The sequence below is a fragment of the Rhinolophus ferrumequinum genome, chromosome 13 (genome assembly GCF_004115265.2).
Source record: "Rhinolophus ferrumequinum isolate MPI-CBG mRhiFer1 chromosome 13, mRhiFer1_v1.p, whole genome shotgun sequence".
In the NCBI taxonomy this organism is placed as follows: Eukaryota; Metazoa; Chordata; class Mammalia; order Chiroptera; family Rhinolophidae; genus Rhinolophus; species Rhinolophus ferrumequinum.
This window is the reverse complement of record NC_046296.1, coordinates 32230439-32253396: the sequence shown is the minus strand read 5'-3', so window position 1 is coordinate 32253396 and position 22958 is coordinate 32230439. Positions and strand designations below refer to the sequence as shown.

Genomic DNA, 22958 nt, shown 5'->3' with positions numbered 1-22958 from the left:
GCTTTCAATATCCCTTAATGATATAATGAATAGTGGAATGAAGAAGTCAAATAATGCTGAAGAGATGTATTCCACCAGTGACTGAGTACATTAGGTTGCCACAGAAATCTCTGTATGTTGTTTTGTACTGTGTAAGTGACCCCTTCAAGGGTGCATGTTCTGCTCAGACCTTTTATCCAGTATCCTGGGACTGCCCCTTGTCCTCAAAAATGGATCCTTGGTAGCTATACATAGGAATGCCGTCCAGTAGAAATAAAATGTGCACCACATATGTACTTTAAAATCTTGTAGTTGCTATATTTTTTAAAAGTAAAAAGAATAGGTAAAACTAATGTTAATATTTTATTTATCCCAAGATATCCTAAATACTATCATTTCAACACGTCATCAGTATAATGTAAATATAATTATTAATGAGACATTTTATTCTTTTTTTGTATTGTCTTTAAAATCTGATTTTTATACTTAGCAGCACATCTCAATTCAGATGATACATTATAACAAAGTAAAATGTACTTCTACCACAATAACACAGTTATATGTAATGGAAAAATACTTTACATTGCTTTAGTTTTAAATTTTTAATTACTAACAATTAAATGAAATGAAAAATTTAGCTCCTCAAACGTACTAACCACATTTCAAGTGCTCCATAGCCACAGTTGGCCCGTGGCTTCTGTGTGGGACAGTACGGATACAAAGCATGCTGCTCTGCCTCCTGGCCATAATTGATTGGAGAAGTAGCAGGCTTCTGACCCCAGCACAGCCAATCAGATTTTCCCTCTCAGGAATTTGAATTTTGAACAGAGACACACACTGTTGGGAGTTTGGCTCTGAGTCATAGTAGTGGCCGAGTTCCAAAGCGAAGGTTGTGAGCAGCTGTTCTCAGGGTTCCCAGAGCTTTCTGGTCTTCTGTCCTTCCAGAGGCTGGGTTGGTGATACAGTTCTTTGGGTTCCATGTGAGAGCCTGATATATTTCCAGTAAGTTTTTATTTTCCCTTGGGCCAGCTCAAACTGCTTTCTGTTACTTGTAATGACATTAATAAAAAGAAAAATGAACAAAAAAGTCTTAAATTTCTTTCAAAGGAAATACATAGAACATAATTATGCAGGAGGGTATACATTTATGCAAAATTGCTTTGACTACTTTAAAAAATCGTAATTGTCCAGGGTGTTATCAACTCTCAACAATATGGAGCAGGGTGCAGATAATTCAAAACAGTAACTCGATACAAACAGAGCATCTATTTGGTTTGGGAATGCATTTATGTGAATTGGGGGTGGGAATGGGAGCAGAGCAGAAACAAGATACAGCTTCCTAATTGTTTTACAGAGGATTTAATCAGCATGAATTCTCCAAGAATGACGTTGATCACACAGCAGGTGCTTGATAAATGCATGTTGATTAATTGACTTAGAATACACCAGCTGTTGGTGAAAAAATGTGATCCACAATCAAACCATTTGACAGAAGAAAGCCAGGATGGCTTTTAAAATTAGTAACAACGTGGAATTCTATATGCAAATAATCCAGAGACGGTATTGCTGTCCTTTGTTTCCTTCCTAGATAAGAACGAGATAATCATACTCTGCTTTGAGAAGAAGGTTATTTAGTGTTTAAGGCTGTAAACCTAGGTAAATACATTCTCCAGTCATTTGTTCCTCTCAAATGGGTACATGGAAGGACTTTTGGTTATATATATATATATATATATATATATATATATATATATATATATCAAGATTGTGTGTAGGTGTGTGTGTGTATGTGTATGTGGTGGCGGGGGAGAGGGGGACAGGCAATGGGGGGCGTGTAGTGGCGAGGTGCAATCATAAATGATCTGTCCTGGGAAGCTTTGGTTTTTCCTCTTTTTGGCATCAGATATCAATATCATAAGTTTACAGGGTAGAAAAACAGAAATAAAAAAATTAGGATTTTAGAATATCACGTTTAAATGGATGGAAGTGAATCTAATTAAGCCTCTAGTATTACTGTCAGTTTACAGAAAGTATCAGATAAAAAATGCACACAGGGATACAATCGGCCAACTCCAGTATACGGAAAATTGTACAGAACCAATGACATGGGTTTTTCAACAAATTATAAATTGTATAATTATACTGTAAATGGCACAATTACATTTGAAGGAGAGTGCCACCTGGTAGAACACTATTTTAGGCTGGGTTTCCCACATACAAATCCGAGGTGGAGAGCTGCATGCAGAAGATTACTGGAGAGGTACCTCTGAGGAAGTGAGGAAGGTAGGATTGGACAGTGGATAAGCTGGTCCCGGTGAGGTTTCAGCTGAGGCTTCAGTAATCCAATGGGGAGTTCTGGAGTAGGGGTAACCTTTCAGAGTTGTACCAATGCCATGTTTTGTATCCTGCCTCAGACAGGCATTTGATATGGGCTGCCTCCTAGCAGGGGGTAGAACTTTAGGAGAAGCAGTTCCTTGCACCAAGGTGTGTTCCCAGCAAAGGTTGCAGCTGTGAGCCAACAGCAATTAATACTTCCAGCAGTTAGAGGATGAGAATGTTCACCTTGATGGAACGAACATAATAGTGGCTATTATATTTAAAAACTAAAAAATATGACTTTACCTTTAAAAGTTCTGGCATTTTATATCAATTGATTATCTTCAGTTGTATATTTTGATGCAAGGAAATAAATCATTGTGTTGTATTTACTTGTTAAACATTTTCATTACACCAACTTTTCTGGAACCCTGAGTAAGGGGCCCTTTCTTCACTCGGCTCTCAGGCTGCCATACTTGTTCACACACCCCACTGGCCACTTCTTCCTAGTCTCCTCTACGATTTCTCCTCATCTGTGGCTTTTGAATTTTGGAGTGCTTAGAGCTTAGTCCTCAGACCTCTTCTTTTTCTCTTTTTAAAAATCTTACTTTCATTTCCTAAATGTCTCCATCTGGATTCATGGCTTTCAATATCATATATACCTTGATGACTCACAGATGTTTATCTCCAGCCAGGTCCTCTTCCCTGAACTCCAGACTGGTACATTGAGATGCTTACTCAACATGTCTACTCGGATATCTACACACATCTCAAACTTAACATGTCTATAATATAACAAGTCTAAAAACCAAGCCTATAATTTTTTTCCCACTCCATCCCCCGCAAAACTGCTTCCTTCTATAATTTTCAAAAATCTCAGCAAATAACTGCCCCACTCTCCCCATTATTCAAGCCAAAAATCTTGGGACTCATTCTTGAGCATCTTAAACAAAATTTTGGACATTATGTCAATACACTCATATACAATTCCTTGTGCATGTCTGATGAGGACTTTTTCTTTTTCTTTTTTTTCACATAAGCACCATGCCTAACAAAATTAACATAATTGTTTAATATCTTTTAACAACCAGTCTATATTCAAATGTCCCTAAAGGTGTCATTTTATAGTTGCCTTGTTCAAATCAGGATTGAAATAAGGGAGAAAGTCAATTAACAAATAAATATAAAATATGTCATGTGGTCATCAATACTGCAGAGCAGAGGGGTAGATAGTACAAAGTAGAAGGGAATAGTTGCTTGGCTATTTAACCCAGAGTGCTCAGGAACGACCTCTTTGATAAAGTGCCATTTGAGCAGAGATTAGAATAATGTGTTTTAAGGAGGACATGACCAAATGTGTCATATGTTACAAATGGGTCATGAAAGGTGAGGACTGAAAATTGATCTTTGGTGATGGTAACATGAGGATCACTGGGGACCTTGACTAACGCTGCTGTGTGGAGGGGGGGAGGTGAAAGCCTGAATGGAATGGGTTCAGGAGAGAACAGGAGAGGAAGTGGGATCGGGAAGTATAGACAACTCTGTAGAGAAGTTTTGCGGATAAGGAAGCTGACAGTTGGAGCATTGGCTGGAAGAGACAGAGTCAATGGATGAGTTTTCCCCCCCAAGTGGGAGCTATTACAGTACAGCTGATACTAATGGGGATGATTCGGGGGGAGAACACATTGATGATGCAGGAGAGAGCGAGAACAATTACTAGAGAGAGGGACTTGAGTATGGGGACGGGGATGGAATCCAGTGCACAAGCGCAGGGGTGGCGTTAGGCAGGAGGCCCGACCGTACGTCTACAGTGATAGGACAGAAGGCAGAATGTGTGAGCACTAATGCTGGTTGGCCAGGAGATGTGGCCGTAGCTGTGGAAGTTCTCTTCTCAATGAAGTAGGAAGCAAAGTCATCCACAGAGGGAATCAGGAGATGTTGGAGAGCTGAAGAGGGAGGAAAAGGAATTGAACAGTGCTCTAGGAAAGTCAGAGAGTAAATGGCCTCGGGAATGTACTAGGACTGTACTAGAGGCCCATCTGAGGTTTGGGACAAGGATTTGCAGTGTCTTCTGTGTGGTTGGTTGTTTTTCTCCAGTCACATTTAGTTGCTGGGTGTAACACAGGAAGAGGGTTGGATTTAACTGGGGCTGGAGTTTCCCCATAGTGTACGGTGGAGGGAGAAAGAGAGAGGGGTAAAGGTTTTGATAGTGTATGCAATAGAGTAATTAGAATGATGGACCATGGAATGAAAGCTGGGGAAGTAGAAAAGAGAGAACATGAGGGGGAGTACTGAGCAGTGAAAAGGTGATGAAGCAGGGCCCGGCCGGGACCCCATGTCACGGGCCTTGCAACACCCTCGCCTCACCTTTCCTTGACCTACCTATAGCTTAACAATAGATCATCCCCCTGCAGCTTGAGCTCGGAATGTCCCCTGTCCCAGTTCCCTGTTTTAGAAAGTCACCCTGAAACTTATGATTACTACCCTTAGGCTTATTGATGACAATCTCTGTGGTCTAGCATTCTTTCCAGGCAACTCCCATCATTGTTCCTGGGTTGCTGACGCCACCAGAGAACCATGTTGCCAAAGGGAAGGCTGCACCACAGACCCAGATCCCAGAACCTTCACGTAGCCTCTGGAGCAACGCCCAGATTTTCCCTTACGTACCCTAAGCCAGTCTGAGAATATAAAAGCAGTTTTTGAAGGTGTTAACCTGCTGCCTTCTCAGACCACCGGTGCTCTGACAATAACCACTGATCCTATAGCCCTACTCTTGTGTCGGTTCATTGGCTGAGCGAAGCAGGCAGCACGAACCCTGGACTGGGTGGCCTTCCAGTTTCAATGATAATGGTCTGTAAACTTCAGAAGCATTGTGTAGTTAACAGTATAGAGAGTGAACTGAAAAAATAGGAGGTGGTGGTAGATATAAAATAAAAATATGTAGTCAAAAAATAAGGGAATGGGAAAATTGACAGTTTTATGCACTGATAGTGGGAATATAAATTGGTATCACTCATATGGGGACGTTGATATATTTACCAAATGTTAAATGCCTTTCACCTAGCAATTTTTCTTCCTAGAATTCATCTGACAGATATAGTTGCAATTGGCATAAAATATACCAGGGTGTTCTTTGCAGCATTATTTGTAACAGCAAAAGACCCGAAAAAACCTAAAGTTCCGTCAATCAGGGACTTAATAAATAAATTGTAACACAACTCTAAAAGCTAATATTCGCAGCCATTTTTATTTCAAAAGGATGATTTAGAAAATCACCATTTTAAAACTTCATCGTAATTGATTCAAGCAAGGGTCATCAGTGGATGCTAAAACTGAAACAGAGGGTCCTCATAATTCTGATTTGATTTACACTGTAATTTTAAAACAATCGTTTTTTGATTCTTCTCTCTCAGCACCCTTTCCCTGACCTGATCTTAGTCTCTCACCTTTGATAATCATTGACCCCTGAGGCTGCAGAATGTAATAGGCCGGTTTGTCACAAGGTTTAAGACCCCTGGCAGGCTAAAGATAACATCTTAATCTAAATAACGTTTCAGCTCCTGAACCCTTAAATTAGGATGACCCCCTTGGCTACCTCTCCTTGAAACTGGTTCTGGACACTGGAGCTGACCTTGGAGTTGACTTCAAGACATAAAGAAATGATTTATTACCCTTATCTCACCTCTGACCAACAGCTCCCAACATACCCCAGACCCCTAACCCACAATGATGTTGTGATTTTTGTGCTATATAATCTGTAACCTACATGCCATTAAGGAGTCAGGTCTTTTAGACCATGAACTTGTCCATCTCCAAACTGGCCAGTTCTAATGAACTTCATTCCTTTCTTTACTGCAAACTTCTGCTCATGCAATTTTTGGCCAGAGTGCGCAGGTAGACGAACTTAATTGGGCTTTGGTAACAAAACCACTAGGTGAAAGGTGGTTGGGAAACAGGAGATTCACATTGTCTCAAAGAAATCACCCACAGATTGTTTATTAATTGTAAAGGGGAGACCGCCTTTGCATTGGAGAAATCCAGCCAACACCACTTGAACCAAATGATCATTACCATCATCAACAATGAGACAAAGTGGCATTACGGGTCTTCTGATGTGAATGTGATGAGAAGCGCATGCTTTCCCTATGATATTCTTACAAAAGAAGTGTAACCCGAATCTAACCATGAAGCAATTAGGTAAATCCAGAATGTGGGACATTTGACAAAGCAATTGCCTGGACTCTTCCAAAATGTCAATGCCATGAAAGACAAAAAAATAAAGTAAAATAAAATATAAGCAAGGGACAATAAAGGAGACTAAAGAGAGATTTCTATTACATGTTAACAAGTGAGACTTGATTGAATTCTGCATAGACAAAAAAGCCACAAAGGACATTTTGGGGAATACCTGGGGAAATTTAGATATGGCTTATGTCATAGATATTCTGGAATTGACATTAGATTTCTTGGGTCCAATAATAGGATTGTGGTTTTGTAAGAAAATGTCCCTGTTCTAGGAGAAACATGCAAGTGGTGAATTCTCATGCTGCCTGCAATGTGCTTCAAAGGAGTCAGCAAAAACAAAGCAATAAAGCAAATGTGGCAAATCTTAACCATTCATGAATCTAGATAAAAGGCCTTCAAGAATTTCTTCATACCATTCTTTCAATTTTTTCTGTAGGCATGACAATTTCTGATTGTTATGTTATTGTCATTGGAACCAAGATTTTCAGCACAAGTGAGAAGAGATGGAAATATAAACTCAAACAAGCAAGTAAAATCTGTAATATTAAAATTTGAACAGTTTTTTTTAAACACAACATGTAGAGCCCCTGCGGAGAGGGAAATGAAATCCTAGTACCTAATTTTCCTTAAAAAAGTAATCAACAATATTTACATAGTTATGTCAATGATTGCTAGTGATTTTCAACTTTTAGAAGAAGCCTATGAAGAAAATGGGTAAAACAAATATAGTTACTAGAGAAAATATAAATGCCAACCTTTATAATGTGAAAGTAAAGATATAAGCACAGAAAGCAGGAGGAAGATGGAGAAGAGTTGGGAGAACTTATCTTCTCACCTCATACAGTGATTTACCAAGTAAATCAAGAACAAACATTGTTTAGAATTAGGGAAGTAGCCATTAGAAAGCCTTGAAACAGAAACAAAAGTGGTTCCTTCTGGAAAATCAAATTAGGGGTGGGGCAGTAGATGACCTACTATATTATTGTTTTTTTTCATGTGAGTGATTATTGTGATAAAATGTTTTAAAATAAGGAAATTTTAATAAGGCAAAGGGAATGACTTACAATTCATAATGCCTCTACAAGCAAAATAGAAATCTGGTGTTTAAATTACATCACAGGGATTCTAGGGGGGGATTGATTATTAGAAGATCTATCAGCCTAAACAGTAGAGGAGACTCATGTAGAGCAGGAGGGGAAAGGAGGGAAAAAGGAGGAGAGGGGAAGAAGAGGGGGAGGAAAGTAAGCTTATTGAAATATAAGGTTTGGCTGTCAGAATAATTTTGAGAAGTGTATGGTGTATTAATCATTTTATTCTCTATCCAATAGTGTCCCAGGAACTAGGAAATTGAGCCAAACCTCTGGAGAAAGATGTCTATTAATTTAGAAAAGAGTGAAATCCCTGGATCTCTGACTGTGTGACATGCAGAAAGCAGTACGGCTCTGCATGTGGAGGTAGCAGGGAATACTGCTCTCCTCTCAGCAGACTGGACACCTAGGCTGGACAGGTACCAAGAAGGATCCTGCTGGCCAGCACGGGAATCCCTGCAGAAGCACATGCATTACCTGGTAAATTCTGAGAGAGACAGATGAGGTCTTGCATTGCTGTGGGTGTAGGCTAAGCTAGAAAAACAGTCTTTTCAATGTTATTACGTATAACCCATGGTAGCCACAGCCTGTTGTGGCCTATAAAAACATGATAAGCACAGCTGATTTTACAGCAAAATGCATTAAGGGAGACTAACAGTATTATGAGTAAAGATACATCAAAATATGGACGCATAGGTGCTATAATGGTAAGTTCCAGATATAATCCAACAATAAAAGGGAGTTTTGAATGGACAGAGACGCAAGGAGAAGCCTTTCTGGTTGCAGCGTCATGGGGATAACATGGGTGCAGATTATCCTATTGTTCCTTAGTATTTGTTGCCCTATGAAAGGAGTATGTCTACCACCCCAGTACCATCAAGGTTAGCCACGTGACCTGCGTTAGCCTATGGGATATATGCCCCACATACGAGCAGAAGTTTTAGGAGACATCCTATGGTTCAGCCATGTCTCACATAAAGGCTGTCCTTTCAGTCTACATCCTGGAATGAGTAATAAACCTTTGCTGTACATCCCTGGGATCTGGGTGGTTGTTTGTCCCACAACATAACCTAGTGAAAGCTAACTAATATACAGTAGAGCATAATGTGCAAACCTTTTGTAGTAGCACTTAGAAAAACGAACTGAATTATAAACACACATAATTTTAAATGCATATTTAAACTTCTTTATGACCTCTAAATTAAGGGGATATTAAAACAAAGTGTAAGTGCTTGAAATGATGCTGCAGCTATACGCATAAATAGTAATAAGAAAAAAAGAGAAATATAATAAAGTAACCTAAAAAAATCTAGAAAAGGAAATGGGTGATATCTTAAAGGCAAGCCAGAAAAAGGGAAATATTAAAAATAAAAGCAGAAATGAACAAAATGAGTAATAGAAAAGCAGAACACTAAACAAATATACCCAATGACTATATCTGTTTATTTAAAAATTGTTTCTAGAATGTAGCCCCTCTGTTTTGTGGTCCCTCTCTCTTAATTTACCAGCTCTCACGGGTTTGCCGTTCACTTGGAGAAAGTGAATACATTTTTGATACATTAATAAATAACATTTAGTAACAACAAATCAAGGTTATATACAGAAACTATTTAAATTCTGAACAAATGCTTACGCTTCCTTTTAAAATAGAACAATATTATTCTCCATCAGAAACTACATCTTAACCACAACCTTGTCATGATCTTGGTCAGTGTTTTTCAGTTGAGGGTTGTCACCTGCTACCGTTTCCCCGAAAATAAGACCTAGCCGGACAATCAGCTCTAATGCATCTTTTGGAGCAAAAAAATAATTAATTATATTATATTACATTATATATTATATTACATTGTATTACATTACATTACATAATATAAGACACGGTCTTATATTAATGTTTCCTCCAAAAGACACATAAGAGCTGATTATCTGGCTAGGTCTTATTTTCGGGGAAACATGGTAGTGAATCGTGAAATCAGTTTAGTGGGTTGAAAATTACGTTAAAAAAATAGAAGAGAATAGAACTGAAAATATCAGAGTGTAATACATGTAGTAAAAATAAGTACTGTTTCATGAAATGTTAGTTTGGTTTTACGTGTGTGTCCTAGGTTGAAATCAAAATGTACATCTTAACTGTAGGTGGGCTGGAATATAAAAAATTTGAAAGTCACTGATTTAGGACCATGGAAAGTAATGTTCAAAATACTTCACAACTGGTAAAGCTTGGGCATAGCAGTCAGAACTAAAGCTGATTGCAGTTTGGGGACAGAGCTCCAGGGAACTCTGTTATGATAGGAGTGACCCCTTTTGTTACTGGATTGAGAGTCCCAAGGGAGCCTAAGGATGGCAGAGGCAACAGAGGGATTGGGGCAGTGGCTTTACGGGTATATTAGTTTTCTATTGCAGCAGTAACAAATTGCCACAAACACAGTGTCTTCAAATAACACAAATCTATTATCTTACAGTTCTGTTGGACAGAAATCAGGCAGTCTCACTGACCTGAAATCAAGGCGCTGACACAGCTCTATGCCTTTCTGAAGGCTCTGAGGGAGAATCTGTCTCCCTGCCTTTTTCAGCTTCTTGAGACTGCCCACATCCCTTGACTCGTGGCCCCCTTCCTCTGTCTTCGAAGCCATCGACATTACATCTCCCTTTCGCTCTCCTTTCATAGTCACATATTCCTCTGATCACAGCTGGGAAAAAGTCTACTTTTAAAGATCCATGTGATTCGAGGCCCTTGGATATTCCAGAATAATCTATTCATTTCGAGATCCTTAATCACACCTGCAAAAGTTCTTTTTACCATGTAAGATAACACTTCTACAGGTTCTACAGGTGCAGAGAATGGACACCTTTGGGGACCATTATTCTGCCTACCACAATGGGTATAGAAATGTTTCGTTATTTGAGCAAACAGCACAGCGAAACCTGTGCAGGCTATCTAAACGGAACTGAACGCAGGGTGTTTGTAAAATGACCCCTTTGGAGGCTCTATGTAGTACTCGGTGAACGTGTCTTGAATGTTCACCCTATAACCTCCAAGAGAAGAGAGGGGAAATTTTATGGTATACAAACCAATATAACTTAATCCACTGCTTTTTACCTCTCCAGTATTTTCCTAGGAAATGGGCTGACTACTTTAGATCCAGGAGAACTGGAAGAGAGTTGTGCACAAACTTAAGAAAAGTATCTGACAGAAACACTCTCCCTTTTATCACGTGTGAAAAATTTAATGCATATATATATATTAATATATATAAATTTATTTTTATACTAATTTTCATTACTTACATAGTATGCATTTCATGATGATAGCAAGTGACAGCTTAAAAAACACTAAGTTCCAGAAATCCATTCTGACTTTTGTAATTCTAAAATATTTCATAATTCCAAAAGCCTCTAGAACAGCATTTTAGAGTGGTACGTTACAAAACGTAGTCTTGAGCTTAAGATTTTTACACACACACACACACACACACACACACGGAGCGATGTTCATTTTAAAAGCTAATATTGTTAAGTTCAAAAGATTTCTAAAATTCAAATCTTATGTATTTTTTTAATAGAGTAGAACTTTCAAAACAGTTTCTGAAATTTCTGCATGTTTACCCATTGAGTATTCATCCTGTTCAACATTGCTCACAGAGTTTTTATGCCAGCTAACAAAATAGGAATTAACTCAGTCTTGAGTCATATAAGCCACAAAACCCCAATGAACTCTAACAAAGCATTTTGTGAATCAGAGTGACGGTAGAGGGAATATAAAGAAGTTAAAAAAATTACACATCAGGTATCAACTGATGGTAATATGAGCCTTTTACAAATGCTAGTGGATATGCCAGGGTGGAATATGAGAGGAAGCTAATTTTGGAACATAACTCTATCATGCTGTTTCACTCAGTTGTCTAAAGGCATTGAAGGATGGTGATTTATGTAGTATTTGTATTTTTGGTGACTCCTTTTTTTCTTCTGCTCCTGGACCTGTTCTGCCCTGTCTATTCTTTCCCTTTCTCAACTACCCTGGCTCCCTCTCTTGGTCTTGTGCTGCCATCTTAATATGTTTCAACAGCAAAATTTCTTAAGAAATGATTGCAATGAAAGTGATTAGTGCTACACTCTTATCCAATCCATTCAGAAGTAATTTTCTATCAAATGTAATTGATTAAAAATGATTACCATCTACCTAATTGATAATATGATGGTGCCAGTTATTTCGCTGTTGGCACAATGCCACACTCTCCCTTCTGTACTCTAATTGGAGGGGCTGGAAGCCTGTAACTCCATCCTCCAGAATCCTTTACCAACTGGCTTCTGGTCAGGTTTGGCCAATGGGAATCACTGGGGGAGAAAAGCAGCCATTCTAGTCTGGTATCAGTGGTAACGGTGTCTCAATGGCAGACCAGGCACTGGCCACATGGTGCCCCTTCTGTGAAGGTTCAGTTCCTGCACTGGCCACACAGTAACTACTGACAGCAAATGTAGCTGGTGGGCTACAGCCTAAGAGTGATGGTAGCAGCTTTCTCATCTCTTTTCTCTCCCTTCCTCCTCCAGTCCTTTCAACACCTTTGTAACCATTTCCCAGAATAAATCCCTTTCAGTTTAAACTATGTCGAGTGGTTTCTGTTTTCCTGACTGGGCTGATTGGATTGATTATAGACAAATTATTTCCTAAACTACAGAGCTTTGGGAAATCAAGATGTTTATAAGTGAAAATGGTGTAACATTTCTCTGGAAACCACTCCTCCCCACAAACTGTTACCAGGCGTTTGAGGCAGTTGTTAGTCCTACGCACATAAGGCTCCACCCAAATGCAATGAAGTAAGGAGTTTGACTGAGTCCTATTTCAGGGCTACACATGTGATACCCAGTGTGTAGTTTGGAGACCCTGAAAAGTGGTTTTGGGCAGCGACAGTCCTTGGCCTAGGGCTGCTGTTCAGGGATACTCCTGGCTCAGGCTCCAGTACGTTCTTGAAAATTCATTGAGAATATTCAGTAGTTTGCAAGCGGGGAAGGAAATAGGTCAGGCAATAGAAGGTTTAGGCACCTAACCGAAGGTAGAAAGGTGGTTTGGCTGCAGTCCTACCTAGTTCTTCACCTGTTTGACAAATATGTCCAATAGGATTCTCAAAGGCTACTTCCAGCCTTTGTTTCACAGTTCAGGGGTTTGGGATGGAAAACTCCAAAGGGAATGGTGTTAATTAGGGGTAACTTTTCTGTGGATGGTTAATGTCATATTGGAGAGGGTTCCTGAGGCTGCCACTATTTCTAGGCTCCTCAAATTCTCCACTTCAGGACCAAATGATGCATTTATCCGGGCAAGTTTTTATTTAGTGTCTGTCTCGGCTTGAGGTCTGTTTTTACTCATCACTATACATTCAGGGCATATATATATGTGTATGCCTTGAATATATATATATATACATATATATATATATATGTATATATATATATATATTCAGTCATTCAGTCCTTCATTCATTCAATTAATATTACATGTCTATTTTATTACCAACACACCAACATAACAATGACCTCTTCAAAAGCTGCAGGAGTTAACAGCAAAAAATTTTCAACACTCTTAAAGTGACTTTTCCTCTCACAAAATCTTCCCTGTGCACCCCTGAGTTTAAGCAAAAGTTGTTATTTCTAAATTGATTTGCAGATATTCTGGAGCGTGATTAGCCTAAATTATCCTAACTCTGCTGGCAAGAGCCCTCTGTCTACATGTGATAGCCCAGTGCTCTCAACACCAGTGAGTCTCAAACTTGAATGAACGTAACATGAATGAAATGAGTAGGTATTACTTTTGATTATGAAAATAGACAACAAAAGAAACTTCCAGTTTGGGGAGAGGAATATAAAATACTTTAAAGAGTTTAGCAAGATGCTTGGAAACAAGAGTTTAGCAAGATGCTTGGAAATTCAGTAAATATATAAAACTGAAACAACATTCAAATGTACCAATAATGCTCAGTTTGAAATATATAACTAAAAAGGAAGCCTAACTTAAAATAGCAGCAGACATGAATGTATGTTAATGACATTAATGAAACTATCTTGCCAATATGAAGAAAACTAGAAGATTTTCCTGAAAGATAGTAAGTACAAGAAAAGCGGTACCATATTTTATAAGACTAATATTTTAATGTCATTCTCTCATCAATTAATTTACTTAAAGCAATCAGGCAAAATCCCAATAAAAATACGTTAGAAGAACTTGAGAAAATAATTTTGAAATTTATCTGAAAGAATAAACAGGTAAAAATAGCTAACATCTATAGCCATAATAAAAAATGATCTTATATTACATTAATTTTTAAAATGATATGATCACAGAAAAATAAAAAGGATTGTCTCAGGTTTTATGTTATTTCCTGAGTTCATATTATTTTGTTAGCAAAATGTTTTCCTAAGAAACAATGCAAACTTAAATTTTGTATCATAAACTGTGAGTTGGTGGGGATCAAGGTAATAAGGCTGTATTTTATCAGGATGCTAGACTAATCTCAGTTACTGACCTGAATGAAGTGTAGCATCTCATTTCTGCTCCTTCCTGAAGCATTCTGAGTCATCTCTTTCACCTCTATTAGGATGGCCTCCATCACCAGACTCAGCATCTTTATAGAAAATTGAGTTTTTTTAAGTATCCAGTCAGTCCAATATTTCAATGTTTTCAATAGCTGGATTCCAGTCACATATAATTTCATTTAAAATTAGCTTTTGGCTTTCATATTTAGGCAGCTACCATTATTCTCAACTACTGAAGATTATAACTTGAATGATTTTAATAAATGATGAAAATTAGCTTCAAATGAGTGGTTGTTCCCACCTTTCTAAAAATAGTGCTTATCAATTTGTTAATCAAACAATAATTCACTGAAATTATTCCTTGATCCTATTAGGTCATTTGAAACCATAAAACTTTTCAAGCATACATTCAAATTGCTCATAAAGAAATACAAGAAGCAACACATGCAGTATTGTTACAATAATACAACCACTAAATCTTGAAATTTTAATAATAATGGAGCTGACGTGCACACTACATGTAAAACTGGTATATACTGAAGTGCGTACTTTTAGCAAGTTTAAAGTGTAATTACAGTAATGGATTCAGTAAAATGGCCTCATCTTTGAAAAGCAGTTCAATGATATAGCTGCAATTCCCATACTTAGATGCCAATTCTATTCTTATATGTTTTCATTACAATTTTCTTTGGAAACTCTTCTTGATCATATTTTACCCATGACCGTTTTGATATCTATCACTATATATGGCAAAATGTTCATGTCCAATAATTAAACCAAATTATTGCTGGTTTAATTGGATGGAGAGATTAAACATTTACTCTGCAAAGATCAATATATTTCAGCAAAATCATCAAAATCCAGTTTGAATATACGTAAAATAAACCCATTCCCAAGCTAAATTTTTAATGAGTGACATGTATGATTCTTTATAACGAAAACTGCAATTCTTACTGAGAGATCTAAATAGAGACTTAAATAAATGGGGAAAACATCATGTTCTTTCATGGGAAAAAGAAATATAAGGATCTTTTTTTTTGAAATATAAGGATCTTGATGTTTCTCAAATTAACTTATAGCTTTGATGCAATTCTAATTAAAACATTATTTTTGGAGACCTTAAGAATAGTAAAATTCATAGGAAAAAACAAAAAATATAAAAGATATTTAATCTGATAATAAAATAATCAGATAAACTACATTACTATTAGATAATTAAATATATTACTATGGTTTAAAAGAATGCCTTTGACTGATCCTCCCTCCCCCACTGTCCCCTATACTAATAAGAAACCAAGTTCCTTAAGACCTCTGGGCCATGGGAAGTTTGGTCCTGGTAGGTATCGATTTCTTTTCCTTTTTCTTTTTTCCTGTGATCTGCCACCTGGTGGCCTGAATCATCAACTACGTTTTCACGGTGGCAAGATGCCTAGGGTTGGCTGTTGTTTGCTCCTTTAGTTTACACTTCTGCTGACTAGCCAAGGAATTAGAGGCGAGTGACAGGGTCAAAGGGCACTAAATGACATCCTCCAATCTTACTTAAAAGCACTCCTATATAAAATGACATGATGTCTGGGTTTCGCAAAAATGTTGACAAATTGTTGAAGCACAGTGCTTCTTTTGTGTATGTTTTTAAATGTGTACAATAAAAGATTAAAAATAGAAAAAAAATCATTGCTCTCAAAATTATAAATGGTCAATTAGTATATGAAAGAATCCTCAATCTCATTAACAATTAAACATAGGCAAACTACAATGACTAAATATTTTTTACCCTTCAGTTGAAAAAAAAAGCACTAAAATGCTTTTAGTGCTGAAAAGGTGTGGAAAAATGAACATATAATCTTTTGGTGAGAATTAATACTGTCTTTTGGAGAGCAACTTGGTAACATTGATGGAAAATTTTATTGTTCTAAAAATGTTTCATATCCTTAAACTCAGAATTCCACTTCTGTTTTAGGAAACTACTCAGGCAAGAATGCAAAAATACATGTACACTGATATTTATTGTAGCAGTGTTTAAAAGGGCAAAATATTGGAAATGAGCATAAATAATACATTCATTAACTAAAGGAATATCTGTATAATGAAATACCATGCATCAATCTAAAAAAACAATTTTTTTGTATTAATATTGAAAGATATCCTTTGAAAATGAGGTAAAAACAAGTTGTAGAAATAGGAATGGCCTCATTTTGGTTAAAGATAATATATGCTAATATGTGCATTAAAAAAATCTGAAGGTAAATAACCACACCATTTGCAGTTTTTTTTAGGTGGTAGGAAAAAAGAAGACTTTTACTTTGTTGTGTAGTTCTATGATGTTTGAGTTTTCCTCGATGTACATATATTAGCTTTCCAACAGAGAAAGCAATAAAGATAAATTTTAAAAATGAATAAATAAAAGAGTGTTTTCCTGCCTTCCTTAAAAAACGTTCCATTATTAGCCCAATTTCCTACTGCCTCCCACATCAGGATGGTTCCCAATCAGGATGCTTCCATCTCTTCTGAAGGGGGAAGAAGCTTTTCTCATCTTTTTTTGTTAGAGAGTCTTGATCTCAATGTCCTGGGCTCCAAATAAGAATCTTGAAATTTTCTTTACATTTCTCCCAGAACATTCTAAAAAGGACTAGAGCAAATAGGACCCTCACTGACTTCCTTACTATGCCAGAAGCCCAAACTACCAAATTTATTGAGCCCAAACTAGTGGCCTCCACAGTGGGTACACGAGATATTCACGGGCACTCAGGGAAAAAGAATTAGATTTTCAACCTATATATTTTTATATTACCCTTTGTTAATTTCAATTTTTTTTCAAGTTTAAAAAAATGTGTATTATACAACTGTTTATATTCATATATATATATATGTACATGCATGTAGTTCATTAGTAAATATATATTCACATATTAAGGGGAATAGTAAATAATTTTTTACTGATTAAGTATTTGGTCATAAAATTTAAAGTATTTGGTCAAAAAAATTAAGCCATTAATGTAGGTTACAGATGCTTTTAAGAGAACTAAAAGCAGATCTAAGTCACGTATAAACATATTCTATAAATTAGTTATCCTTCCCAAAGTCACCAATACAGTAGTTAAAAGGAAAAAAAGAACACACAGGAAAACAGGTGAGAAAACCTAATGGAAGACAAATGCAAGAATCATCTTAGTAGGTAATAAAAGGTAGACAGGAAGAGAAGAAAGTAAAACAGGAGAATTATCTACACATACATAAACAAAACAATGAAAACAGACATAATGAATAAAGAAAGGGAGGTGAAATAAAAAGAAATAGTTCACAAAAAAGGCCCTGAACATTTAGAGATCAAGTGAAAGTAAGCAAACAATCATACAGTCGGAATTGCGAATACCATGTCCAGAGTTCTTTATTTCAGTGTCTGTCTAGCATAGCGCTTGATATATATAGGAAGCACTCAACGAATAAAGAAAGGTTTTTAAGCTGTGCTATTTTACATCAAATGAACGTGTTTAGCCACAAATTGAAAAGTCATTGTATTTTTGTTATTTATTTGCTGCTATTTTAAATCAAGCTGCTGAATATTTTATAGATTATGAGGAATAAAAAACAACAGACATTCAAAAGAAAATGGAAATGTGATGCTACATCTGCAAATGAAATAAAAATCTAAAAATTCATTGGAGAATTTGAAGATATGGCAGGTAATTATTTATTTGCCAGCCCACAGAAACCTCCTCAATCCCTTTGCTGTTATATAAACCAAATGATCAAGTAAGAATATTTGCAAGGAACCTATAATTTAGAACTTCTAAAAAGTCTTGCTATAGCCAGAATAAAAGCAATTTATAGGATTAAAGGAATGACCTTTTTTCTCTCTTTACTTGAAAGCTAAATTCATACCATTTGGAGTAGCAATTAGGTCGTTCATCAGCGATGTTTCATATGTTGTATAAATTACAAATGATAATGACACTTCTATTGAATTGGTATTTTTATGCCTGTTGCTAATAATAACTTTGAGCCATCTAATCGAGAATGCAAGCATGTTTTTTTCAAGTTAAAAAAAATATCTGCTCTACCAGTAGTCACACCTCTACTCTCTCTCCCAGGGGCAGAAAAGAGAAATGGATTCTTTTTAGGCAAATATGAGGCACTATATACTGAAATCATCATTCACATATTCATCAAATATTCATTACGGGACTCTTAACGTCAAACATTGTGTTGGGATTGGAAATACATCTGTGAAATTAAAAAGTCTGCTTCCTGGGGAACTCACAATCATTTCTCTATTCCTCCTATGATTAAATCAACAATCTCCAAATTATCTGAGATTTATCTGTCCGTGGGTATGGATATATAGACTCATGGATGTAAAACAATAATAAAAAGGATAAGAATTATTTAGCATTTCACCATGATTACTGCAGAATGCACAATGCTTTCTCTTAAAAAAAAGATTATAGGTACAATTGTCTAACAACTGCATACTGTGTTATTTAGTAATTCCACTTTCAGGAATGGTAAAGACCAGGTGCAAAGATTTAGTTACAAGGATGGTTACTACAGAATTCTTTTTTAAACAGTACAAGAAACAGCCTAGATCAATACAGCCTTATTTAAATAAATTGTGTTATGCTCACACAATGGAAAAGTAGGTACTATAGACTGAATTATTTGCACGCCCCCAAAATTCCTATGTTGAAATCCTAACCCACAATGTGATGGTCTTAGGAAGTGGAGACTTTGGTAGGAATTAGGTCATGTGGGTGGAGCCCTCATAAAATGGGATTAGTGCCCTTATAAAAGAGACCCTGGAGATTCCTTTACCCCTTTGACCTGTGAGGACACAGAGAGAAGATGGCTGTCTTTCAACCAGAAAGAGGGCTCTCACCAAACACTGAATCTGCTGACTCTTTGATCTTGGATTTCCCAATCTTCAGAACTGTGAAAAATAAATTTGTTTATAAGATATCTAGTAAATGGTACTCTGTCATAGCAGCCTGAGCTAAGACACTAGGTAGCATTAAAAAGGATCATGTAGAAATGTTTTTAGTGACATGGAAAAACGTCTGTGATGGATTGTAAAGTGCAAATGGGAAGTTACCTTGTTGATTAAGTATCAAGTAAAGGGAAGTACAAGCCCTAAGTTTGCTTGGATCCTGGGGGAAAAACTTGACCTTATAGTCTCAGTTTTCCCATCTGTTATGGGCTGATGTGTCCCCCCAAATTCGTATGTTGTAGTCCTAACCTCTAGTACCTAAGAGTTTGACTATATTTGGAGATAAGGCCTTTAAAAGGGTAATTAAGCTAAAATGAAGTCTTTAGAGTGGGCCCTAATCCAATATGACTATTGTAAGGAAGGAAAAACACTTTTCTCTACGCTCTTAAGCTTAGTTCCTGGGTCCTGTGAATTAAACTGACAAAGGACAGATTAATAGGAGAGAAGGCATACAATTTTGTTAGTATTAAAATTTTTATGTGTGTGGGGGCTTCACAAAAATGAAGTGAAAAAGTCAAAGAGCAAACAGTTGGGGGCTTACATATCATTTTAACAAAGGGTGATAAATTGTGGAGAAGTGACTAGACAAAGGAATGGGGATTTGGGCTCCTAGGGCTGATAAATTGTGTGAATGACTAGGAAATATATGGGGAGGGTTAAGATACTTCTAACGGAAGATAAGGATTATTTTAGTAAGATCTGTTCATACAGACTCATCTCAGCATTGACTCCTCATCTCTAGTAATAAGAGTGCCCTCCTCTCCTCTCCTCTTTCTGGTATAGGGACAGTATCTTTCTCACAGGAAATTTATGCTCTGCTTTGATGCAGATGGGGGAGAGCAGAGAGCTCTTCCTGTGGCTGCTTGTTTCTCAGTTGCCTTCAGCTCAAAACACTCAATATGCCAAAATGGCATATTTGGGGGTATCATATTCTGATCTTCAACTGATGTCTTTACAAGAGAAAATTTGGATACAGAAGGAAGATCATGTGGACACAGCACATAGGTGGCATCTAGAAGCCAAGGTGGCCTTGGAAGAAACCAAACATGCAGACACCTTGATCTCAGACTTCTCACAGTCTCCAGAACTGTGAGAAAATAAAATTCTGTTGTTTAAGCCACCCAGTCTATGGTACTTTGTTATAGGGCCTAGCAAACTAATGCACCATCTATAGGATGGGGAAAATTTTAATGCCATCTTTACTTAACTCTTAAGGTTGCACTGAGTCAACCAGATATAAATCCCTTTGTAAACTATAAAGCACTACACAAATGTGAGTAGTTGTTATTTACATGGTCCCTCAAAAACCTGGAGGAATGCAGCCATCTTATTAAGATTGAACATTTTAAACTTTTAGTAAGGCTCAGTTCCCATACAGAGGATGGGGGAAAGCATTTTCAGTAGTTATGCAGTAAGGAACATAAATGTCTTGCCAGTAAAAGGAGAAAGGCAAAATAGAGAATGGTTTCTTATACCCACGCTGCAAGTTGTTAAAAAAGAAAACAAAACACCTAGATTACATACAATAGAAATAGTTAATATGTATTGAGCATTTACTACCAACCACGGTCCCAAGTACCTTTTATATGTGTTCTCTAAATAGAACTCTTATCAACCAGATGGTAAAAGTACTGTATATATCTGTGTGTGTGTGTGTGTGTGTGTGTGTGTGTGTGTATGTGTGTGTGTTGGGGGTCTATTTCAGTTTCTTCTTTTACAATACATATGCTCAATATGAAAATTTGTTCACATGTAGTAGATAAGAAGCAATAAAATTGCCAAAATGAGAAGTTGTGATTTTTTAAGAGATGACTATGTTTGCACTACTGGGAAACATGAAAAACACTTCCTGACTGAAAGAAGTGACCTATGGTAAACTATACAACACACACCCACCTCATCTTCTTACTCTTACTCCAATATACCCATATACATTGACCCAAGAGCTTGTGCACTATTCTTCTGAGTTTGTGTTTATTTCATGATAAGTATATTGAGTATGCATATTAAACCTGCATAAGCATCCTGATTATAAGAATCCCAAGTACTGAGTAAAAAGCAAAGCCTTAAGTTTTGAGGAGAAATTTGAAATAATAAAATGTTTTGAAATACATGACAGAACTTACAGCGAATCCACACTGCTCACATTCACGAACAACGCTGAGAAAATAAGTGAAAAGAGAGTGTGTGTATCCCAGTTATCTTGTGTCTAGTGGAATTGGAAAACACTTGGAAAACACTGAACATAAAGACTCTAATGCCAAGTAACGCTGAATACAGTTGAATAGCACTTTGTGGCCTCTCGCCTCATTATAAACCATACAAGCAACTGCTTTACGAAAAGAGGAAATTCTCAGAACAAAAGTGGGATTTCCATTTTATGCTGACTTAGTAAACAGAACAATAAACCAGAGTAATCCAACTCTGGTATCACATTATTTTAGCCTAAGAATGATGATGTCCTTCTTTCTTTTTACCTCTTCAAAAACCATAACACTTTACCACACCCATTTTCAGCAAAAGGTGTTTGAGGCACGGCTACACAATAAAAAAAAAAATACTTATTACCTCCCATTTAAAGTCTATATGGAAAATATGAAACTTCTATGTGGCAAAAGCCATAGTGAACTAAATTAAAAGACAAATAATAAACATGACATTGCAACATGCAACAAAGGGTTAAAATTCTTATAATGTGTAAAAAACTCTTACAAATCATTAAGAAGAAAAGAAGAATAAGAAACGGTCAAAGTATATGAAAAGTTAACACAGGAAGAAACACAAAGACTAATCAACATGAAAGTGCTCAACTTCAAATTTAAAAATGCAAATTAAAGTTATGCATCATTTTTAACCTGGCAAAGATGGCAAAGATGTTTTTCAAAAAGAATTTAAAAAATAGGTTAATTCTCCCTTTGGAAATTTATTCAAAGGAAATGAGACTGATATCCAAAACTATATGTGCAAATATGTTCATTATATAATTGGTAATGAGTTTAAAAACTGCAGTCATTAAATCTAGCAATTGAGAATTGGTCAATTCTTTCATTTAGCCATTCTGCCAGAATCTACGCCTTGGAATAGTTAATAAAACCAACAGCTTTTATAGACACAAAAATGTGTTTTTCAGTAATTTGTAGAAGGGGAAAAATGAATACACCCACATCAAGGGAGGGGGAAAAAAGGGAAAAAAACCTGCACACTACTGATCATATTTATGCATCCACGTATGATATTTTGTGTATACACAAACAAAATAAAAATGGAATAAATTATATTGAATACTATGTACTATAAACAAAGGAGTTTTATATGAAACTATGACTATATTAAAAGTGAAAAAAGTTCCGTAACTGTACATACGACACTATTTATGTCAGTATATAAGGTTGTTTGAAGATAGTCTGGGACGCCAAGCATCTTGACCATGGACCCTGGTGTTATTTGACCTAAGATTTGCTCAAGTAAAACATTTACTTAAATGAATAATCATTTTGATTTTGCCCTTGAAAAGCTCCTAATTCTAGTTTATTTCCATTTATGCAGAAAGGCTAACTACCCACCTGGAGCTACAAGATGCAAAGACTGCAGAGCCAATTAGCAAGTTTTAACAGAGCTACTTTGCTCAACTTTGTATTTTCAAACAACTCTTAATTACAAACACTTCTGGGCCAGCAGGGTTGAAAATGGTTGGCACTTAGCTGGGTTCGAAGCCTTTAAAGCCCTTTTAGTCGGAGCGCGGGTCACAACGCGAACTTCACCACGCCATTTCTAGGCTTGGGCTACCAAGCACTTCGAAGAGGGAACGCGGAAAGCCCTGC

At 36.7% G+C, this 22958-nt stretch overlaps 1 long non-coding RNA gene across 1 annotated transcript; it reads right to left on the bottom strand.

Moving 5' to 3' along the window:
- Positions 1-571: 571 nt before the first annotated feature.
- LOC117033261 (uncharacterized) lies at positions 572-22906 on the bottom strand. Its single transcript, XR_004424865.1, has 3 exons — positions 22701-22906; positions 14144-14242; positions 572-1027 (listed from the first exon to the last, which is right to left on the bottom strand). It is a non-coding gene; the product is annotated as an uncharacterized LOC117033261 (long non-coding RNA).
- Positions 22907-22958: the final 52 nt, after the last annotated feature.